Below are 18853 nucleotides of genomic sequence, written 5' to 3'. Positions count from 1 at the left end.
AGTGACTGTGAAAAATAAATTCTTGGTGTTTGAAAATAAAGCACTTAGAAGAATATTAGGAGTTAAGTGGTGGGAAAGGATACCAAATAGTAGAATTAGAGAAATAACGGGAGTGCAGCCGATCGATGAATATGTTAGATTCTCACGATGGAAGTGGCTAGGACATGTGTATAGGAGACAGGGAATAGTACGAGGTACACCAGGGTGGGTGGCACTTGGTAGGAGAGGTAGAGGAAGGCCAAAAGAGACGTGGGTGAGGACAATGAGACGGGAAGCTGGAGATGAGTGTTGGGGAGATCTTGAGGAGTTAGCACAAGATAGGATGTGGTGGTGTGAGTTCATCGAGGCCCTATGCATCCCCGAGGGTGCCACAGGAAATGATATATATATATATATATATATATATATATATATATATATATATATATATATATATATATATATATATACAGTATATATATATATATATATACAGTATATATATATATATATATATATATATGTATATATATATATATATATATATATATATATATATAAATAAATGAGAGAGAGAGAGAGAGAGAGGTAAGGGGTGCTTACTGAGGTAGCTCCCCCATGGTGTTAGGTGATGTGTTTCTCTCTCTCTCTCTCTCAAGCAGACGATTTTGTGAAGCTTATGGATATAATCATGTACCCAAGGGGTTAATGAAGGCTACATCAAACCCCTCTCCTGAGTTGAATAAAATCGTCTGTCGGTTAAGAATAAGATTTAAGAAACCGTCCTCGTAGTGAAGGAGCTAGTGTTAAATCGGAGTAATGCCCTGAAGGTGTGTGTGGTCCGTATATATATAAAAAAAACGTCATGGTAGTGAAGGGGATCATTATTAAAGCCGGATCACCTATCGTTTATTCATTTTCACTTGGCGGAGAGTTTCGTCCCCTTTGCAGCGCATTTCACGTGCCTGAGTGGCAGAAAAAGACAGTACTACGGCCTTACACCCTTTCCATAACACATCTTTATGACTGACACCATATTCTAGTGCTAATCTTTTGTCACAGCTCAGTATTCAGGATGGAGAGTGACAAGTTTACGCCCAGTTAAGTGAAGTTTTGTTTTACGCAAGGAAGAAGGAACCAAAGGCCCGGAGACGCAAGATTGTTCCCTCCAAGGAAAAAAAAACATTAACGGAGAGCTAAATTCAATATGCCTTCATTTCGAAATCCCTGGACACAATGCGTTTGAAAAATTGGAGGTCATAGACAGTAGGAAATACAGAGAGGAAGACAGTTCCACAGTTGATCTGTTGCATACATGAAGGATTGGGAGTAATGGTTAACCCTTGCATTAGACAGTTGGACGGGAAAGGGATGAGAGTTTGTTGCTAGACGGGTGCTACGCGCCAGCCATAGCGGTGGAGGGATGCAAGCAAACAGTTAGAGGAGCAGTGACCATTGAAGTAGCAATAGAAAACAGGTAAAGATGCAGCACTGCGGCGAAGAGACAGTGGTTGAAGGGAGCCAGTAAGAGGAGGAGAGTTAATGAGACGAAAAGCGGCCCGTAAGGTCTGTGTGCTGTGTGTAACTTTAGGTAACTCGCCTCCCTCATACCTGGTTCTTCCTCTCTCCCCGTATCGACTAATCACCCTCAAGGAACTCCAACAATCAGATAACCTCTTTTCAAAACTCTCACAGTCAGATTACGCCTTTTCGTTTTCTTGCTGTTCCAGACGATTTTAATTAACTTGGGAATGTTCTTGTGTCCTGAAGGGTTAATGAAGGCTGTATATGAGTCCTCCAGTTCGACAGGTTTCTCATAAGTTGGTAAAAACCTGTGAAAGTACCAAGACTGAAATAAGTATGATATGAGTGAAGCGGTTAACGCCCGTAAGGTCTGTGTGGTCTGTGTATCCCGTGAGCTCTATGTGGTCTGTGTATCCCGTAGAGTCTGTGTGGTCTGTGTATACTGTCTTCCCCATACCACGTCATCCACCTCTCCACAAATCGACCAGTCACCTTTTTATTTTTATTATTTTATTATTTATTTATTTTTTTTTTTTGAGAGCTCTGGCATAAAAAATACATGGATGGTTCTGAACATCGTTTTAATTTTCATTCTTGCTCCCATCAGACGATTTTCCTCAGCTTAGGATGAGGGCGTTCGAACTGGAGGGGTTAGATGCAACATTCATTAACCCCTTCAACCCGGGGACGTCCTGTATGTTTTATCTACAGACGATTTTTTCCCCTCAGACTAAGAGAGAATTCGAACTGGTAGAAAAAGCTTTCCTCAACCCCTTTAGTTCTTGAGTGATTTCGTCTGGAGGTTGTACGAATAAAATAGAAAAGACGTAACCGAAGTGAAGTGGTTGAGGTATACATAAAGTTTCCTAAATGCCGTCTTGATTATTTAGAAACGTATGGTAATTATGGTGTGAATGTCATTGGTATTTAGAAGGTTTATACTGTTATCTCTACTCTCTATTCAGATTTACCCCTCTCCTCCCTCCCCTTCCACCTTCCTCTCACCCTTCTGATTTATCTCTCCTTCCCTCATTCACCCTCCCCTCTCCCTCCTTGCTTCCCCTTCTCCCCCTTTCTGATTTTCCCTCTCTCCCTCCTCCCGCTCCCTTCCTCTTTCCTCTTCTTCCCTTCTGCTTAATGATTTACCTCCCCATTACCTTACTCACCCTCACCTCACCCTCTCCCCTCTCTTCCTTCTCTCCTTTCATCTCCCCTCATCTTTCCTTCTTATCTCATACTCCCTCGTCCGTCATCTTTCCCCTCTACCTCTTCTCTTTCGTCATTCACCCACCTTCTCCTATCTCTCCTCTCCCCTCACCCTTCCATTTTCCTCTAAACCTTTCCTTCTCCCCTCTCCCTTTCCTTTCTCCCCTCTCCCTTCTCCCCTTACCTTTTCCCATCTCCCCTCTCCCTTCTCCCCTCTCGCACTCCCCCTCTTTCTTCTATCTCCCCCTCACATGCCCTTTCCAGCACTCGTTAGCCCCTTTACTACGAGAGGCAGTAACTACGGTGAAAAAAGCCATCAGAACATAACAACAACGAACGAAAAAAAAGGACGTGACGGGATGCATTGGGTGAAGGTAGTGTGGTTCTCAAACTTTCTGGCCGATTCTGTGTAAATATAGAGTTGACGTCATTAATATTCAGTATCGCAATATTATCTTCATTGCCCATTCACACTGTCCCCTCGATATTACCTCCCACCCTCTCTCTCTCTCTCTCTCTCTCTCTCTTCTTTCCTTCCGATTTTTCTTTCACTGTTCCCTTCCCTTCTTTCCTCTCTCCTCCCCATCCTTCTCTCCCCACCCCATTTTTCCATTCCTTCCCCTCACCTTACCTATTAATCTCCCCTTAGCTCACTCCCCCTCGCCCCTCGCCCCCCTCCCCTCCTCCAGTCTGTCTCCCCCCGTCTCTGTCCCTCTCTCCTCCCTTTTCTCTCTCCCTCTCTCCCCCCTCTTCCTCACCTTTCCCCTCTTATTTTCCCTTTTCTCCCGTCTTCGTCCGTCCCTCTCCTGTTTCCTTCCCTCTTTCATCTGTCAATTTATCTGTCTTTCCCCTCTCGTCCTCCCACGGCTCTCTCTCCTTTCTTTTACACCCGTTTTGTCTTCCCTGTCATGCTTTCCCTCTCCCTCGTTCATCTCTTTCCCTTTTCTGTCTTTCCCTCTTTCTTTCTTTTCATTCTCTTTTCTCTACGTTTCCTCCTAATTTTCCTTTCCTCCTGTTCTCTTCCTCTGTTTTTCCTTTCTCCTCATTTCATCCTCTGCCCTCTTCCCTGTCTCTTAATCATCTCCGTCTCCCTTCCTTCATCCCCCTTTCCTTTCCCTTCCCCTTCTTTCCATTTCCTGTCCTTTTTCCCTTTTTTCCATTCCTGGTTTCCCCATTCATATCCTCATTTTCTTTGTCCATTCACTTTCTTCTTCTTCCACTTCCTCTTTTTCTTCCCTCATCCTTTTCTCTCCCCTCTCCTCCTCTGCTTTTCTCTCCCATTTTCCTCTCTTCCTCTCATTTTCCCCTCTCATCACTTTTTCTCCTCTTTCTCATATGTTTCTCTCCTTTCCCTCCCCCTTCCCTCTTCATTTATCTCTCCCCTTTACCTCCCTGCTTCCTTTTGTCCCCTTTCTATCCCTATCTCAATATTGTTTTTTCCATTTCCCCTATCGATATGAAGTCTCTCTCTCTCTCTCTCTCTCTCTCTCTCTCTCTCTCTCTCTCTCTCTCTCTCTCTCATGTCATAATATTGGTAGTTGTGGTAAATATGATTATAGTGACATAAATAGTTACCGATATATATAAAGATAGTGCCTGAAGTGATGATGGTGATGTGGAAGAAATGTTGGTAGTAATTGTGGTAGTAATTTATGAAAATGTTAGTAGCTCTGAAAATGTTGGTTGTACATAAGAACATAAGAGAGGATAACTGCAGTAGGCAGCTCCTAGAAGAGTAACTGAACTACTAGAATGAGATAAGGATAGCAAAGAAGAAGGCTTTCCCCCGCCCTCCAAACTCTCCAGCCGAAGCCGGCAGGAAAAAGTCAGAAAGAACACCACGCAGTATAGAAAAACTGGCATGGACATTTTACAGGAAATTGTGAAAGGAGAATAGAGACTACCATAGTGTAACCTGTAGTATTGTTGAAGTTGATAGTTGTGGTAACATTGCTGGTAGAGTATTATGTTTGTGGTAATGTTGGTGATGAGCATAGATGGTAGTTGTATGGATGTTGGTAGTTGTGGTAGAAGTGTTGGTAATTGTGGTAGAAGTGTTGGTTGTTGTGTAAATATTGTTAGTTGTGGTAGAAATTTATAGATGTTGGTAGTTGAGAGTACTGGTAGTTGTGGTTATGTTGGTAATTGGTTTATAAAGATGCTAGTTGTGTAAAAATTGGTAGTAATGTTGGGAATGTTGATCGTAAGTGTTGGGAGCTGTAGAAATGTTGGTAGTTGTGGTAGGAAAGCCGGTAACCTGACTACATAAGCATTAGCACGTGTAAAATGTTCGAACTATAAATGTTGGTAGCTAGAAAGGTTTTGGAGTATGATGTTGGTTAGAAATGTTGGTAGTTGTGGTAGGAATGTTTGTTACAGAAACATTAGTGGTGGAAATGTTGGTAGTTGTATGTATAATAATCCTGGTGTAAATGTTGGTCGTTGTATAAATGTTCATGTTTAAATGTTAATTGGCCTGAATTGAATTGTTTGTTAGATTAAAGCTCAAGTTTCTGGTAGATGAGTTAAAAATGTAGTGGTTTGATGTGTACATGTTCTTTTCCGGTTCTAATGTTGGTAGTTGTGGTAGGAATGTTGGTAGGTGGTGACACGACAGCCAGCCACTCCACTTCCCTTATTTCCATTAAGGGAATTGCTACGTGAGGGAAGGAATGAGGGGAGACGAGGAAGACGAAGGGGAGGGAGGAAGAAATCTGGAAGAGGGGAAGAGCGGAGATACGGAAGAGAGAAGAAAGTAAAACTGCGAGAGGAGAGAGGAAAACGAGAGGGAGGATGAGGGGGGAAGATGAGGAAGAGGAAGGAAGAAGATAATGAGAATGGGGATTATGATGATTATGAGTCAGGAAGGAGAAAAATAGAGGAGGAGCATAAAGGGGGGCAAGTGACAGCAAACAGCAACAGTCCTAATGGTCCTTTCGAGGCTGATTGGTATAGAGCAGACTATGTTATCTAACTCATTGAGATGAACTTAAGGATAGCAAATCAAGGAAGCTCCCATCTACCAAATCCTAGGAGATCAAGAAAGCTGCCCTCTACCAAATCCTCCATCCGAAGCCGGAAGCTTAGAAAAATTGCCAGGGAATGATTGAAAAGAAGAAAATTATATTCATCAGTAACTTACCTGCAAGGGATAAGTAAAATTGCATTAAAATCTTTGTAATACTGCTGCATTCTTCACTATCTGAAATGCATTCTTCACTGAAATGCATTCTTCACTATCTGAAATGCATTCTTCACTATCTGAAAGAGAGGAGGAGAAAGAATGCTGTGTTTTGGGGCCACGAATGAGCATTACTGGAGATTAGCAGCCAAATACTTATCCAAGCGACTTTTAACAGCCGTTGCTGTTACCACATTTGTTGGCAGTTTATTCCATATGTTGAGAACTCTGTTGAAGAAAGTATTTTTTGCTTCACTGGATTGGAAATGTTTGCCGATGAATTTATAACCTTTACCTCTGGTGTTATGTGACCGGTCTGTTGTGAGCTACTTGTCGACTGCCATATTGTTGTGTCACTTAAAAATTTTATATACTTGAATCATATCCCTCCGTAGTCTGCACTTTGGCAAGTCACATAGCTTTAGCTCTTCCAGACACGTCTCATATGGTTTTACCTTAGTCTGAGTGTCATTTTTGTAACATTGCTGCACCTTTTCTAATTTCTTCATGTCTTACTTGTAATAAAATGGCCAAAAACTGAAAACAGTACTCCAGACGGAGGCATACTAAGAAACTGTACGAGGTGGGAATTATGTTTTCCAATTTGAATTCAAATGCCATTCCTATAAATCCAACTAGTGTATCAGTTTTTTGTTAATTTTTTTATTGCTTCTGTGGAATGTCAGCTTGGCTTCATATCGTTTGTTAATATTCCTAAATCGTTTTCCTGGTTCACATTCTTCGAGTTGAGCATCATCAATAGTGTACCTGAATTTTTCGTTTTTACTCCCAGTATTAAAAACATTGCATTTGTCAATATTAAAATCCATTTGCCACTTTCGAGACCAGTTAAATAATATATTTAGAGCTCCATGAATCATTATCCTAGGTTCCGGTCAGTTCGCTCTTTCCTCCTCTTTTTTTTTTTTTTTTTTTTTTTTTTTTTTTTTTTTTAACACAAACCCTCATCAGTATCGTCAGTATCAATTGGAAATAGTAGGGGACCCAGAACTGACACCTGAGGTACTTCGCTTGTATTGTGCATCCAGTCTGAATTCATCTGATTTATTACAACTCTTTGTGTACGTTCTGTTCGTCAGTTTTCAGTCCATGTCTGTACATTCCCTCTGATGCCATAGACTTTTAAGTTTTTCAAGAAGTCGTTTTGAGGAGAACTTTACCGAACGCATTTTGGAAATCGAGATAGATTTTGTTTCATCGTATGTATCAGTGATATTTAAAGTCAAGGTGATTTGTAAGTCACGATCGATTATTCCGGACAGGGAGGCAGGGAGGAGGAGGGGGAGGAAGGTGACAGGAAAAAAATGGGGAGAGGAGGAAAGAGGGACGATAAGAAAAGGGAATAAACTGGAAGAAGAGAGAGAGGGAAAGAAAAAAAATAGACTGGAAGAAGAGAAGAGGTAAAAATGGAGAGGAGGAGGAGGAGGAGGGAGGAAAGATAAAGAACGAGAAAACTTTAAGCCGGTAAACAATAGTTATTCTTTAGAAAGTTAGGGTGAAGGACGAAAATTAGGGAGAGAAGAGGAGAAGGGGAAGAAAAGAGAGACGATGGAAAGGAAGAGGAAGATGACTGGGAAGGAGAAAAGAGAGAAGAAACTGAAGAGGAAAGGGAGTAGGAAGGAGGAAAAATAAGGAAGAGAGTAGAAAGAGGAGGTGGAAACGAAGAAGAGGAAAAGGAGTAGGAAGGAGGCAAGATAAGGAAGAGGGAAGAAAAAGTAGATTAGAAGAAGAAAAGATATGAAGAAAAGCAAGATGTGTTGAGGAAGCGGAGGACGGAGGAAGGAATAAACTTGAGAGTATGAAGGAGGGAAAAAAATTGGAAGAAGAAGAAAGAGATGAAGGAGGAAAAGATTAAATAAAAAAAAATAGAATGAGGGGAAAAGTAATAAAGAAGAGAAGATTGAGGGTATGGAAGAGAGGAGAATGGAAGAGAAAGCAAAAGACTGGAAAGAGGAGAAACACGAAGAAGAATCGGGAAGACTGGAAAGAGGAGGAAATAAGGAAAGGAATTGGGAAGAGAATGAAAATCTGGAGCAGAGAAGAGAAAGACTGGAAGAACCTGAAAGAGGGAAGGAAGGAGTAAGAAAAAAGACAAAGCAAGGGAAGATGTAAGACAGCAAGGTTAGCCAACGAGGAACGCTTGCAAGAATATGGCAAAATGCATTGAAAGAAGAATGTAATGGATGTGTGTGTGTGTGTGTGTGTGTGTGTGTGTGTGTGTGTGTGTGAGAGAGAGAGAGAGAGAGAGAGAGAGAGAGACTGCAGTTAAACAAGGTACCTAATGACTTGACTTACCTATGTTTGAGTTTCCCCCTCTCTCCCTCTGCTTCTCTCCCTCTCTCTCTCTCCTCCCCTCCCTCCGTCTCTCTTCCTTTCCTCCTCCTCCTCCTCCTCCTCCTCTCCTCTCCTCTCCTCTCCTCTTCTCTTCTCTTCTCTTCTCTTCTCTCTCTCTCTCTCATAAAAATAACTTGAGTTAATCCTATGTTAAGGCTCTAACTTAGTCTTGCAGAAGTGACTGGGCGGGGAAGTGCATGGATAGATAGATAGATAAATAGACAGGTAAATAGATGCATCCATACATACAGGGAAATGCATAGATTGATCGATCAGGATAGGGGTAGATGAATCGATACGTGGATGGGTAGATGCCTAGCTAAGTGAATGCACGGATAGACAGGTGGAGAGTTAAACAGATAGATTGGTAAGGGGATGGATAGATGGTTAGATAGATCGGTAGATGGATTAATGTATGCGTGAATGGATGGACTGATAGATAACAGGTTGAATAGATAGATGAATAGCTAAATGAATGGCCAAACAAGTGAAATAACGGCTTTGTGTATGAATGGATGATGGTGTTGACCAACCCCTGTCTGGTCGGGCAGAGCTAACAACCGCCGCCAAGCAACTACCCCCGCAGGGCCGTCTTGTGCATTGAACTGATGATCCCTTGCGATTGTGACAGCACTTCGTCACAGCGAGGCGCGGGGATTAGTGTGGAGGTTTGGTTTCCGGATGGATGCCGCATTTGCATCTCTTCACTCAGTTAATTGGCCCCCTAGCAGGCTTCACATCACTCCATCATTTGGTTATATGGTTACTACCCAGCGTTGTAAATGATTTCTTGGTTGTTGCAGGAAACCATCAGGCTTGTCACTCAGTGTAGAGCCACGTGAATCGGCGAGAAGAGTAATAAAAGTGACAGGAAGGAAAGGGAGTAGGAGAAAGAGAGGAGGGCAGACCAAGGGAGACTGAGAAGGGGGATGGAATAAGTATGCAGCACTACATCGAGTGAGTGGATGATGGCGCCACCACCTACCACCAAATGAATAGACGTATAGTGCACATGGATAAATTAATGGGAGCGCAGATATATACACAGCTCAGTGGGAGGTTAAATGGTAGATAGATGTATGATTGAATAAATAAGTGGACAGGTGGAGGGTAGACTAGACGTGTGGATGGGAGAGGTTAGATGATTGACAAAGTAGTTAGATATATGGATAGACTGATAGATATATAGATAGACACCGGGATGCAGTCTTGTATGTAGCGATAGACAGGGACATTTTCTGATAGTTAAAGTAGATGGATAGGGATGAAGTGTTGATAAATATAAAAGGATAGATAGATATATAGACAGATAGATAGATACATAGGTAGATGGATAGATAGATAGAGATGGGTTGGGAGAGTAGATAGAGGCGACATACACCGGTCTTGATAGATAAAGACGATACAGACTGAGTATTCTGTTTGCAGAGACAGTTACGTAGTTCCAAAGATACACAGAACAGCGAGAGAGAGAGAGAGAGAGAGAGAGAGAGAGAGAGAGAGAGAGCAAATAAAGAAGTGATGTCAAGAAATCCGAATAGGGGAAGAAAAGTTAGAGAGAGAGAGAGAGAGAGAGAGAGAGAGAGAGATGGGAGGGAAGGGAGTACTAAAGATACTAAAGGGAGATTGAGAAGGAGTCGAGGGAGAGGGAGATTAAGGGAGAGGGGAAAAGACGAGTAAGTGAGGGGAGAAGCTGGGAGTTGAGAGAGAGAGAGAGAGTACGTGGAAGCACATAGGAAGTACAGTACAGATAACAAGAGGAAGTAGAGATAACAGAAGGTCTCTTGGCCCATAAGGAAGTTGTTTGGTAGGAAACATGTGATTCTGTTAAAGATCTAACTAATGTGTGTGAGAAAAGGTAGAAAAGAGAGTGTGTTGGAAAGAAAGGGATAGTGAGCAAGGGGAAGTGAGAGAGAGAGAGAGACAGAGAGAGCAAATGTGGTTGAGGGGAGACTGGGTGGACGAGAGAAAGAAAAAGTTCGGGGGAGGGAGAGAGGGAGGGAGAGGAAAAGAAAGGGAGTGTGAGGACGAGAGAGAGGGAGGGAGGGATTAACACGGTGGTTCTTTCCAGTAATCTCCCTTGTTAGAGAGGATTTTCTTAGGCCCTTTGATGTCTCCTTACAATGGTGGTAGTTGTGGTTGTGTGGTTGTGGTAGTGGCAGCGGGTGGAGGTGTGGTTGTGGCGGTGGAGATGGTTGTAATGTGGTGGTGTTTGTTGTGGTGGGGATGATCATAGTGTGGTAGCGGTTGTTGTTGGTTGTAATGATGGTTATGGTTGTGGTGAGTGAAGTTGTGGTAGTGATTGTTATGTAGTAGTAGTATTGGTGGTTGTGTTTGTTGATCGTTGTAGTGTGGTAATGTAGTGGCGGTTATTGCTTTAGTTGTGGTAGTGGTGGATGTAGTTTTAGCTGTGCTTAATGGAGATTGTGGTTGGATGATAGTGGTTGTGTTGTAGGCAGTTATCTTAGTCGTAGTTGTTGTAGTAAACGTTAATTGATGGTTATGAGGATGGGGGGTTATTGGAGGTGGATGTTGTGATTTTGCATGATGATTATTGTATTTGATGTTAATGGATGTTGTAGTGATGGTTGTAATAAAGTTGGTGGTGATTATAATGTTGTGAGTGTAATTGTGGTTGTGATGGTGGTGGTTATCGTTGTGGTTTTGGTGATTATGGTGGTGGCTGTAGTTGTAAAGATGCTGGTTGTTATGAATATTGATGCTTATGGTGATTGTGGTGGTGGTGGTTGTGGTTGTGATGGTGGTGGTAATTGTTGTGGTTGGTGGTGACTATGGTGGTGGCTGTAGTTGTAGTGATGCTAGCTGTTGTGGACACTGACACTTATGGTGGTGTGGTGGTTGTGGTTATTGTGGTGGTAGTTTATTGTGGGGTCCATGTTGACTCCATAAAAGACAGTGAGTGGTAGGACGGTCGCCAGATGCCATATTTACAAACTTTCTTAGGTTTCAGTCGTGTTTAAGATGGTTAGATTATAATTTTGTCTTCACCCTTATAGCAACCACAGTGAGTCCAGCCATATTCACAAAGATTCTTGGTCTTGAGTATTGAATTGATTATTTATGGAATTTTCTTCACCCTGACTTCAACCAAACACAGCAGAACGAAACTGAGATGAATATTGTGTGTGTGTGTGTGTGTGTGTGTGTGGGAGAGAGAGAGAGAGAGAATCATATATGCCTCTCAGTTTCCCCCAGTTTATAGTACGAATAGTAATTAAAAAGTCGCAGTGTCTTGCAACAGATCCGTAACTTGCAACACGAGCAGCCTTTGCACAAGTCGTTTGATATCGATGTGGGGTTAACGGAAACAATTTGCAACTCCTTTAGCTCGAGACATCTTTCCTGAGCTAAAATCGTCTGGTGGTAGCAAGAATAAGAAAAGAATAATTGTGGTTTAGTGGAGATTGATTTTAATACCCTAATTGACAGATGCCCTGAGTATTAAATCGCCCAGAAATTGTGAAAAAGAAATAAAATATGTCATCGTGCTGCAGGGGTTAAGAGTCTTTGGAGGAATAAATAGTACTTAAGGTCAGGAGAACAGAAAAAAGTACATGAACCTGGGATGAGAACCACACTCACACATAAAATCATTTCCCCTTCATAACTAACACTGTTTGCAAGAGGGGAAAAGGGGAAGATTGTGTACGCTCTGCTTGTTCTTCCTTAAAAAGAGAGAGAGAGAGTGAGTATACATAGCTAGGAAGGGGAATTGATTGTAGACTTGTTATTAAATCTTAGCCTTGTCGTAACCATGATTTGTTTATTAAAAGACACTGAGACGAGAGTGCAGAAACTGTCAGTCCAAATGCAACTATTATGACAGAGAATTGGACGTAATTTTGTGAATCTTATCCCTTTAGGCAGATTCATCTCGGGTGATGCGAGTAGAGAGTACTGGTAGGAGAACAATAGAGGGGTGAGGAAAACAGCAGAAAGTAGCAGATAAAGAAGAAAGAAGCTGGTAGGGTGCGGTGTGAGGACAGGAGAGTACTGGGGTGAAGGGAGCAGTACTGGGGTGAGTGTTGGGGGTGTTGGGTGAGTGTGGTGTCCCTGGCTGTAATATTCAGGTGGACATGAGCACGCCTGGCAACACCCCACTGTGCCACTGGGGTGTTGAGAGGGGGTGAGGGTGCTGTTGTGACCTCGCTTTCTCTCTCGAATTTCTCGCTTTCTCTAATTCACATTCACTTTCTTTCCTTGATATTCCTTCATATATCCCATTGCAGCCCACTGTCCCGAGTACTGGACAGAACTGGGATTTTTCAAGTCTTTATAAAGTAGGGAACCCCCAGGTAGGGACCTATGAGTTTCACGACTACGAGCCAATAGGCGGAGGGCGGTACGCTTAGTACCCTCCCAGTGCCATGCCTCGCCCAGCACCCCTGGGATCCAATGGGATATATGCACGCGCACGCGCACGCACGCACACGCACACGCACACGCACACACACACACACACACACACACACACACACACACACACACACACACACACACACACACACACACACACGAGCCTAGCGTCCTGGGGCCAAGTTTGTTGCTCTTTGTAGTTAAGGCGACCCTGAATTGTGTTATGAGAGCAGTAAATCCCAGCCACACCTTTCATATATCCCTTTGGGAGCCTCCTAAGTCTACCAGGCATCCATTTTTTACAAGTAACAAGTGGAGTCCTGGGCTACAAGAAACCATTTGGCATGTACAAGAAACCATTTAGCTTGCATGAAGTGTACAGTCGCTTGAAGGTAGAACTGTATCAAGTGAGTGAGTGCTAGGCCTCTTACCTACGGTTCATCTATCAGCCTGTCTATCTGAAGTATTTACACTCCCGTTCACCCCAGTATCCCCTCCCTTTATATATTGTGGCATCCCTTCTTCTCTTCCCCTCACATGTATCATTCTCTCGTTCTCTCCCTTGCTCTTGTGGCGTTACCCATCCCCCCCTTCCCCTCCTCCTCGATTTCCTCTCCAAACACACCTCCTTGTTCCTTCACTGAGTCCAGAGTCCTCTCTCTCTCTCTCTCTCTCTCTCTCTCTCTCTCTCCCCTATCGTCTTAGTATCTGATGAGAGAGGGGACTGTCGAGGAGGGTTGAGAATAAAGTAGGTGTGCAGTTTCCTTTGATGGGAACCAGGATAGAGGTGTACCCTGAGAGAGAGAGAGAGAGAGAGAGACGATGGCAGCAGCAACATCATCATCAGTGCTATTGCTATTGTTGATGATGATGATGATGATTTGGCTGAAGGCTGGTAATTCAGAATGATCAACTGAGAGATTTTGCCACCAAATTTACTATAGAATTGTTGTGAGTGTGGATGGGGAGTGGGAGGAGGTTATGGTAGCGGTTGTGGGGGTTGGGGAGGAGGATGTAGGTATGGGTTGGGATGTGGGCGTGTGTGGGCAGGAATAAGCTCATGGGTGTGGGTTTTATATGAAAGGGGAGGAGGGCATGGGGCGGAGATTGTGGGTCAGACTGGGTGAGGGTTTGCAAGATTAGGTGTGGGGTGAGTTAGGGTGGGCGAGATGGTTGTGAGTTAGAGTGGGTGTGGGGAGAACAAGATGCGGGTGTGGGTAATAGCGTGCGTTTTAAGTGTGGAGGGGCAGAAGTTGTGTAGATTCAGTATGTTGTAAGTGTGGACGATCTTAAGTGTTGTAGGTTATAAGTGTGTGTAATTTGTGGGGAGGAGAAAGGGATGTCGGTGTTTTGTGGGTGGGGTGATGTTTGTGTGTTGGTATAGGTGTGGACAAGCGCTTAACTGCCCGACGCATATCGCCCTATGGCATAGGGCCTTACCGCAAAGAGCTTGCCCCCGAGACACACTGACACCAACCTTGACATAACCTACTCTTTACATACCGGGCATTCAGATGCGAAATTTCAGTTCATTCCACACTGTGGTGTGATATGAAAAGGGTTCCCAGTATCTGGCGAAAAATCGGACACAAAAGTGCGCATGGCTCGCGCGCAACTGACCGCACGCAACCACCGCCGTTGTCAGCTCGTCGTTCCGCATCTTTTGATGCATGGCATGTCGAAATCCGAGGGGGTCAGATATGGACAGACATACGCACAGACAACCCTTCTTCGCATAGTATTATTGATTAATGATGTGAGTGAGTCAGGGATCATTCTCTCGTTATATTCCCCTTTCTCCACTCCATTAATCCTATATCGCCCCCTTCGCTAACCTTTCCTTCCCCACTTTCCTTAATTCGTTCTCTCCCCATTCCCACGCCTGATTTTTCTCTGTTTTCCATACAATTTTCTTCTTTCTTTTCCTGACATTTTTCTTCCTTCTTTCCACACCTCTCCCTTCCCATACCTCCCTTACCATATCTCTTTCTTCCTATCCATATTTCTGTCTTCCCCTCTCCTCATACCACTTCCATCGCTTTTCCAGACCTTTACCCCCTCCCACATGTCCCCTCTCCCCATACCTATTCCTTCCTTCCTTTCAACACCATTCAATACATTCTTGCTCCGTTCCCACATGACCCTCACCTTTCTTTTCCAATTTTTCACTTTCTCTATTTTCTCTCCCATTCCCCTTCTCTCACTTCTCTTTCTTCTCACCTTCATCTTATTTTTCTTTTCGGATTCACATATAACTTCTTCCCTACCCACTCCTCTAGGTCTTCCTGTTCATCTTTTTACTTCTCTGCATCCACTTTTTGAGTGTGTGTGTGTGTGTGTGTGTGTGTGTGTGTGTGTGTGTGCGTGCGTGCGTGCGTGTGTGTGCGTGCGTGCGTGCGTGCGTGCGTGCGTGCGTGCGTGCGCGCGCTTAATTTGAAAGAGGAAATTTTAATCCGCTCTTCAGATTATAAGAGTTAGTGGTATATAGGGTATCGTTTTCTATCTTATTTTGTGTCGACAGAGAATGTGGTTGTAGGGCTAACTCTGACAAAGTAATTGAACCAAACACAATACAGTATAAACTGACATTGCCTCACTGACCAACCCTGATTCGAATGCGCTTCATATGTGCCGCCTAACCCACCCTCTCCAAATTGTTAGCCTTTTCACCACGATGATGTCTCTTATGTTGCCACTTGATTTTCCTCAGCTTAGGGGAGAGGTTTTGCACTGGAGAGGTGACGTGCGGCCTTCGTTTATGTATTTTCTTCAAGAGGCAGGATTGAGGGTTCGCACTGGAGTGAGTACGTAAGGCCTTCGTTTACCTGTTCATTTCAAGAGGTCTCTCCTGAGCTGCAAGAAATGGTCTGAAGGTAGCTAGAATAGAATATAACGAGGCATTGTGGCGAAGATGAAAATTTGAGATATGAGTAGTAGTGCAAGTCAGCTCCTTCTGCTGCAGGCATTTCCTAAGCTGGGTTATGAAGAATTGAAAAGCAGCAGCAAAAAAAAATCTGTGCTACTGAGTAAATGAACATTGTTATAAACCCCTTCATTACAAGAGGCCACTCGTTAAGTTGTGTATCGTTCGGGCGTAACAAAAACTAGAGGGGCACTCAGTGGAGCGCATCTCTCCAACAAGGGCAGCATAATTTCCAAACCACTCTCCACAATGGGTTAGGTTTTCTCATCACTGATTAGGGTTTCACAACAAATGTTTTCCCGATCCAGATTCTGTAATGCGATCCGGATTGGTCCCAAAAGTTTATCGATTGTTCCCTGGGAGATGAGCTATCTACCCACCCAATTTGGTCTAAATCTCTTATTTTTTAATAATCCTGCTAACGGCTACATAATAAACAAACAGGGATGAAAACATATTCTTGTCGGAGAGTAAAATGGAAATGTCATCGCAGTGAAGGGGTTAGCTGGTCCTGTGCAATAGCGTAATTTTTTGTACTCTTCTTTCTACCACCAAACGATTTTCTTCAGATTAGAAAGGAATTTTTTGGATTCTGAAATATAAGATGAAGGCTTTATCAACTTCATGTCTGCTAAGTGTGCAGCAAAAATTAATTGTGTAGACGCTGACTGAAGGGCTTAAAGGAGACTTATGAGAACTTTGTTACCCCTTCACCACGAGAGGTTCTTCCGGGAGTGACGAGGATGACTAGGGTAGGTTAAGTTAATGGGAGAGGTTGGTAGGTTAGGCTGGGGACTGGACAGGGCAAGGGGAAGTCAGGTTGGTAGGCAGGTAAGAGAGGAAGGTAGGGTAGGTCGAGATGGGGTGGGTGGTCATCGTGGTGAAAGCTTTAATCCCGTGACGTATTTTTTATTCTTGCAATTTTCAGTCGATTTCATTCAGCTTCAGAGAGACTTAAAAGTGAAGGAGTCAGGTGTAGCCTCCATTAACCCTTCTTGAATAAAATCGTCTAAGTAGCAAGAATTACCTGAAAACAAATGCTTCCTGGGAGTGAAGGGGTTAATACAGACAGCTTGTAGGGCCACTCAGACACCCTTCAGCCCGAGGTCCTAATGTCTTTTACTCCTGCTGCCACCAGACGATTTTATGCAACATTGAACCCCCATGTAGTGAAGGGGTTTATGAAGCGTCTATCCAACCCTTCCAACGGGAAAGTCTCTCCAAAGCTTTAACAAAATCGTCTAAAGTTACCAAAAATAGCATTAAAAAATATTAGGTAACATTGTCATCGGAGTGACGCGGATACATTTCGACAGTGATGATGATGATGATGATGGTGGTGGTGATTTTTTATGATGATGATGATGGTGGTGGTGATTTTTTATGATTATGATGATGATTGTGGTGGTGATTTTTTTATGATTATGATGATGATGATTGTGGTGGTGATTTTTTTATGATTATGATGATGATAATGATGATGATGGTGGTGGTGGTGATTATTTATGATTATGATGATGGTGGTGGTGGTGATATGATTATGATGATGATAATGATGCTGGTGATTTTTTAGGATGATGATGATTGTGATAATGCTGATGATGTCACATAATCTAACTAGGAATAAGGAAAAGGCCTAAGAGAACATCCACATAAAGTTGCAGTCAGGCTTCCTTCTACACACCTGGTATTTGGAGCTAAGGAAGCGAGATTACAGGTTCTACAACTCAGTTCAATACTTGCCCCTTCAATCCCATGACCATTTTGTAGTTATTTTCTACCGCCAGACCGTTTTATTCGACTTAGGAAAATCACTGGTGTTAAGATCTCTGGTATTAGGGAGGATCTCTGGTACTAGGGAGGATCTCTGGTATATGGAAGGATCTCTGGTATATGGAAGGATCTCTGGTATTAGGAAGGATCTCTGGTATTAGGAAGGATCTCTGGTAATAGGAAAGATCTCTGGTATTAGGAAGGATCTCTGGTATTAGGAAGGAACTCTGGTATTAGGAAGGATCTATTGTATTAGGAAGGATCTCTGGTATTAGGAAAGATCTCTGGTATTAGGTAAGATCTCTGGCATTAGGAAAAATCTCTGGTATAAGGAAGGATCTCTGGTATTAGGAAGATTCTTTGGTATGCAGGGAATGAAGGAAGGCGTTTATCTAACTCAACCAGTTCCGAAAGCATATATCCCAGTGGTGAGGAAGATTGTCTGGAGATTGCAAGAATGATTGGTACGGCATCGGGGTGAAAGGGTTAAAGTTTGGTTGAGCTAGTTCTCGTAAAGTTTTGAAACAGTTTCGAGACAGTATGAAAGATGCATTAACTGTGAACACATGAACACTTTTATCACGTATCTTTTAGTTTCTGTATTTATTTGTATTTTTTACTTATTTCCTTTCCACGATATTTTTCGGTTTTGGTTGTGAGAGGTTGTTAGAGGTAATGGAGACTTTCTAAAGGAGTCACTGTTAAAGGACTTTCTAGGGCTTAATAAAATCGTCTGGAAATAGTAAGAATTAGTTGAAAAGTAAGTTATTGGACTGGAGGGGTTAATGGAGCTATATAACTGCTTGTCCAGTACATGTATATCGAGGAGCTGTTATTTTATAAAAATCTCATTCACTTTTGACAGTTTCATGAGCGGTAGGTGGTGATGACCATAGGTCACTGACGATGTACAGTAGTGCAGCTTCTTTCTTCGCGTTTAGCATTCTTTGTTAGGTCTGTGTCAACCCTCCTTTCTTCCTGTTTCTCCCATCTTTCTTGCCACTCTTATCTCTGTTTCCACTTCAGGTGGCAAGATGTTATCTGCCGAAAAAAAAAAAATAATAATTCACTTCACGGGATGACCCTGCAGGGGTGGTTGCTTACCTGTGGTTGATGGGTCTGTATGTTGAGACAGCGGGGTTACGCAGCAACAGCAACAACAGTTTCAAGACTAAAGGAAATATTGGCCATTAAGTGTTCGATATGGCACGTAATTAATTCACTGACTTATTTATTACCATTCAATACGAGACCCAGCTCTTGGGAACGATGTCAATTAGCCCGTTCAGTACCAGGGCGACTTACATTTGTTCTTCCCACCGCCAGGCGGGTTTATTCAGCTTAACTCCTTAAGTCCCAACCCTTATTTTGTTCCTGCTGTCCCGAGATGATTTTTTCTTCACCTTAGACTTTTCGAAGTAGTGGAGTTAGATATTGCCTTCCTTAATCTCCTCTAATAATAATAATAATAATAATAATAATAATAATAATAATCTGTCTATCTATTGCCAGACGCCTCAATCCCTTTTGGGGTG

Source organism: Coenobita brevimanus, chromosome 103 (assembly GCF_032717465.1).
Source record: "Coenobita brevimanus isolate Jiangsu-jjx chromosome 103, ASM3271746v2, whole genome shotgun sequence".
Lineage (NCBI taxonomy): Eukaryota > Metazoa > Arthropoda > Malacostraca > Decapoda > Coenobitidae > Coenobita > Coenobita brevimanus.
The sequence above is the reverse complement of the archived record's forward strand: the minus strand, read 5'-3'. Positions refer to the sequence as shown.